The following is a 6,046-nucleotide window of genomic DNA, read 5'->3' as shown; positions in this document are numbered from 1 at the left end:
AGCTATGTTTCAAACCTATTCTATGAGAGTGAAATGACCTCAGTGGATTTAATCCACAATGCAGAAAAGACTAAGAGCCAATTGGTAGGCTGGGTATGTGTTCCTGCATCAGCACAACTCTAAAGCAAGGAACTGAAATGATTCCAATGGAATTCGAATAGTGGGTGTTTGGCATGTATATCTAAAAAGGCAAAAAGACTGTGATCTTTTTAACGTCTTTCTTTTTCAAAATCATGTGAAAACACAGCACTAGGACCTTATTTTCTTTAATGGGTCAGCAGTATGTCCTTGGGTGATGTGTGTATGTACGCACAAGTGTTTTGCGTATGCTTTTTTTTTTTGCTTGTTTAAGTGAACCATTACTTTCTTAACAGAAAAGACCTTTTTTTTTTTTTTTTTCTGCAGAACTGTAATATGTAAAGGGATTGATTCTCTCATGCCAAGGGAATGACCAACGTATTCTCCTCCAACCATCCTTACACATTGTTTTTTTTTTTCATTTGTTCATTTTTCCCTATATCCTTTCGAAGAAGGAAGCTGATTGTCACTGAAACCCTGATGGTCTGTTAACTCTTGATAGACATTCCTCTGCAGCAGTGTTTGGAGATTTGTAATCCCTCTGGAGCCTAATGCCTAATATAGATATTTGTAATAGGTCAAGATGTGTCTATTTCTCATTATTAACAATAAAAAAAGTCCAGGGTGACTAACCCAAAGTTAAACAACGACAGTGTAGATATTTAAAGTTCAATAAGACTGATCCCATGCATTGTACTATGTCGCATGTGTCCCATTGACATAGGTGTCTATGTCAGTACAAATACAATCAAGTAATTTCTGACAGTATTTCCTCCACTTCTACTTATGTTCTTCAAGGAAAAAAAAAAGTCTTTATTTCTCATGAAGAGAAGAATGCATAAAAATACAGACTTTATGCAATTATCTTGGTTTTTGTCAATCTTTGCATTATATTGCAATGGAAGCTATAAGAGCCACCACTTTTGCAGCAAGAAGAAAGACCTTGTACTTTAAAGGTACAAAGTACAAGCCCCAGTGATATTTCCACTTCTTTTTAAAGCTGAAGAATAAGGTATTCACTCAAATGCAAGAAATTATAGTAATGCAGCTTCTTGAATTTAAGTGAGTTTCCTTTAAGCATAAGCTCCATATTTCAAAGTTTAATTAACAAATCATGTACATTTTCTTTCTAAAGTAATCCAGTGGCATTTGCTCTATTACTGAATTATAGAGAAAAAAGATTTTAGCAGAGAGCTTCTATTTATTCCCATTATATTGGTGCATTACACTGAGAAAGAATGGTGATTACCTTTTGTTTACCTTTTCTCTTTCAAAACTCTGAAAGTTCATGTTTAGACCTGAAAAATGAAATTAGAATATAAGGTGAACCAAAATTGTGACTAATGCTTTGGGAGTGGTTGAAAATAGGGCTGAGGCTGTGTCTCATTTCCTGTGTTTCCCTGTCTTTTCATACCCTATCTCCAGGAATTCCAGACTGCAATTCTGTGTAGAGACACCGAAGCTATTTTCAGCTACACTCAGTTGCTGCTGATATTCAATAGCTGGAGCAAAGCACCACTTTAACACAAGAAGACTGTTTCTAATGAGTGGAAACACAAAGTGTGCAACAAGTCCCAAGGGTAAAACAACAAGCTTTGTCAAGACAAGAGCTCACACTCAATTAAATGCAGTGGTACCATCTCTGGTTTAGCAAATTTCTCTGCTGCAGACTCCTTGAGATTGGAAAATTTTCTGAGGAAGTACCACTATCTGTTTGTTCTCTTATATTCTTCCTCAGACATTCATTATCCTTACTGAGTACCATGGCAAGGACAAGCCTGTATCTTTCCCCAAAAGAAACTGAATGTCCTTATAAGGAAGCTAGGAACCACAGGAAATGAAGAAAATGTATTAACAAGAAAACAAAAGGAAAATATGATTAATGTTCTAAAAAATAATTTAAAAAAAGGGGAGCCAAAGAGGATCAAAGGATCACAGGATCAAAGAGCTGATGGGCATTGCTCACTCTGTTCTGTCTGGAGACAACAGAGTGAGGCCCCTGTTGGATGATGGGATCAGATGGACCTTTGGTCTAACTTGGAACAGCCACACTGATGTTTTTTTGTTCTCAGATGATGATACACTTGATATTCAGAATTTTAATTGGGAAAATATATTTCAGATCAGTATTGCAGATGCAATCAACAGGTCATTCTGATGTGTTTTCAATACAGGACCTTGCTTTGAAATAAAAATGATGGCTTACATTTCTATGCATCATTCCTTTTCTGGGGAAATAAAGTAAGTGCTTCACTAAATAAAGAGCGTGCAGGTTACAATGTGAAAACTTTAGAGAAAAGGCACCTGTAGATGGAAGGATGAACTTGAGCTATCACATGCAGCACTTCAATAATAAATATTCAAAACCCAAGATGAGGTCGCAAGAATTTGGGCTGAGGCTTTGTGTGTTTGCAGTAATATTTTAATAAGGGACTCACATAAAATGGGCACATAAGTAGATGAAAACAATAAATCCCATGTACTTGAGGTGCATGTGCTGTTTGTTCAGTCCTACTAAATGCCAAGGTTTAAAGCTGCAGAGATAAGTCACCCCTCACTTTGATGATTTAGCAGTATCTCTTGTGCACATAAATACCTCTCAGGGAGAACTATTGTCCCGGACTGCCTTTCACTTTGTTTATGGAATTTAATAAAACAGACTTCAAAGATCCTGCATATTTCTTTCTGCACATCAAGGGACAGGGAGATCTGGTAACAGCTTTTTCTGCTGTCCAAGATATCTGTGTTTGAAAAACTTTGGCTGTAGATGAGTGCCACTTTGGTGTGTGAGCTGGACACTTCGTTTTTTTAGGCAGTGAAAGTCTTTTTACTCTTTTTCAGCCACCTATTTATTCAGGCTGTAACCTCTAGAGGTGAAGGCTCACTTGACACTTTTTCAAGGTCATACAATATCAATATTAAACACAAATAAACTGATATCCATATTACAGAGTAAAGCCAACTTATGATTAAAATGCCAATTTCATTTTCCACCTGAGGTCCCCACATGCTGTACTTAATGTAGATATCTCAAGGCTGCAATGAAATGTGAAAGCTGTGTTCTTTCTCCCCAGGTAGGATTCCTGTGTATTTCCATGCTGGTTGTAGGTAATTTGTATCAAAATACACATGCAGGGAGTATTAACAACAGCAGTAATTTCCATGTATTTTGTTTTATTGAGGAGAGTCTGTTTTCAAACAGGATTCAGACTGAAAGATTAGAGATAGGTGAGTACAGAAATGCTTTTTGCCTTGCTCTTTCTTATGTTTATAGGCTTATAAAAGCACAGCTTGCTTGTTACGTGTTTGAACAAACCCCACAGCCTAGAAATGCTGTGAGAAGAGAGCTGCAGGGAAGTGACTTCTGTTTCCTGAGTGAAGAAGATATTTATTTCATCAATAGTTCTGTGAAAGAGTGATGGATGCCTCACTTCAGAGGTACTGGATGTCTGCTCACTGTTTTCACTCCTTCATGGAAAAGATGTTTTTAGGCTTGCAATATTAAAGAGTTAGATCACAGTGGATCCCTGCCCCCCCCCCCCCGGTGATTGCTTTGGTTTGCCACAACAGTTTTTTTAGGCCTCTTTGAGACCACTAAAATACTTACCTATTTAAGCAATAACTTGTTTTAAAGAGCTCTGCTAAGCTACTGTGGAGAGCCATACTGAAGGGCGTTTTAAATGTCTTGTGAGGGACAAACATTTTGTAATTACCAAAGCAGCTTGTCCTGGCTTCCACCTTCGGGCCTGAAAGTGGAGTTAAAAACAAGCAAGCAAGCAAACAAACAAACAAAGCTATTGCTCGAAGGGCAGTATATATTGTCTCATCTCAGCAAGCAGCTGTCAGTACTGTGCTATGGCTCACTTAGTAGAAGAAAGAGAAGGGATAGAAAGGAAGGTGTTCCATAGCGCTCCTCCCTTATTGTGTGCTCGGAAATGCCATAATAGGTAGACAAGTGTTATTAGTATACAGTGACTTACAATCAGCACATGAAAATGTCACTGATTTAGGAGAAAGGAACAGGAATGCATCATAGGACCATTCCCTTTCTTCTCCCTCTTTCTTGATTACTTCAAAGCTTCTTTACCTAAATCAGGATTACACGTTAAGAACATTCCAAATAATTTTCCTGTCAATTTTACACTGGTATCATTTCATTTACCAACACTGATTCTGACTCATGAATAAAAGGCTCTATTCTCTGAGCCATACTAGGAAAAGTGTTTCCACTGTTTTTATCACTTAAGGATTTATGGGAAATGGCTAAAATGATATAGGCCAGGTTTCAGTGGCAGCCCTGACACTGCCTTCTGTACAAAGATTACTCTTCCATCAGCAATAGCTTCCCTAAGCAGGACCAGAAGAAGCAGGACAATTACTGCAAATCATCTAGTTTCAAGAAAGGAGAAAGGAGGGCTCTTATACGTCTGCTGTGCTTACTGGATCTCTCACTAGAACCAAATAATCTACTTAAAGCAACTATAAAATCTTTTATGTTTGAACAAAGTTAATATTATTGCATAGTAAACAGTTTCCTGCAAGAAGTACAGTAGCCAATATAAAGCGTGACATGGGAATAGCTCTTGCAATAATGAAGAAAGAGTAACTAGCCACACTGGTCCTTTTTTGCATTTAGAAAGCCAGAGGTTATAGAACTGAGCAAAATAGTATTTCAGAGAAATGGAGACATCTGGTAAAACAGCAGAGTATAATTGCCCTATCATCATTTATTGCAATTCACCTAAGGACAGTCAAGGGATTGCAGAGGAAGATAGCTCAGATTAAACTCATTTCTATTGACATATTCAAATATCCTCTTTCCCTGGTTTAATGCCCAAGCAGATGAGCTTAGCAGAAGATGTTATGCAGAGTCTGGACTGATGAAATTCTTCCCTCAGAATGCAGAACTACTGTGATTTTCTCCTAATGATTATTTTGAGGTCCTGAGAGAAGCAAACCATTTGGATTAGTCAGATTTTGAAAAAGAAACTGAAGACAAAAAATTTCTTGCATCATAAAAGTTATGTATTGATGCATTAGGATTTGCCTGAGATTTTAAGGTGAAACTGAGGCTCCACGTAAAGATGTTCATCATGTTTGTGCATAACCCAAAGACCCATCCACTGAGGTTGTAAAGTCCTCCGTCATGATTAGATCTCCTTTTTCTTCTTCTGCTCTTCTGTGGTTACCTCTGCTTTTTACCTTTCTTTTCAGATGTATTTATTAATTGGTCTGATATAATTGTTAACATACAATTATCTTTTTCAACTAGTTGTTAGACTGTGAAGGACTAGACCTACCGAAGTAGCATTCATGACCTCCTATATTCAGAGAGGTCAGAAAGGTTACTCAGAGAGATCTAGACTGCTTCATTTTTATGTATTGAACACATGATGCATTCAAGAATATTAATTTTCAGAACACACTGAGCAATTCACTCTGAAAGTGCAGTACACTTAAAATATCTCAAGCTGAGTAGTTACAAACCTTAAATTCCCTCTGAAAATATGGCCAAATATAGATGTTCTCTTCCTTATATAAGACTAGCATATTTGCTAATTCGTGAACTCGTAGGAGCTTGTTCATCAAAAGCAAACAATCTCTGTCACATAGAAGTGGGCAAGACAACCTTGCTAAGAAAGTTTCTGAAAGTCTTTCATAAGTACCGCACCAAGTACAGTGATGAGACGGACTGAAGGCATCTCCCTGACTTCCCAAGTCAGGAAGTCCCTCACATTCTGAGATATATATGATTTTATGAAGTTTGAAAGAGAATTCTTCATTGTTATGTTCTTCATTTTCAAAAGATTTTATTCTTTGTCCAGCTCACTTGTTAAATTTTGCCAACATTTTTGTGCCCTATTACTGGGGGGGGCTATTGGGAAAGAGCTGGGGGGAGTATGGAAATTGATGAGTTAGCATCAAGAAGTAGTGTTAGGTTTTGAGAAAAAAAGAAAAAAACAGTTTG

Source organism: Apteryx rowi, unplaced genomic scaffold (assembly GCF_003343035.1).
Source record: "Apteryx rowi isolate R43461 unplaced genomic scaffold, aptRow1 scaffold_787, whole genome shotgun sequence".
NCBI lineage: Eukaryota > Metazoa > Chordata > Aves > Apterygiformes > Apterygidae > Apteryx > Apteryx rowi.
The sequence above is the reverse complement of the archived record's forward strand: the minus strand, read 5'-3'. Positions refer to the sequence as shown.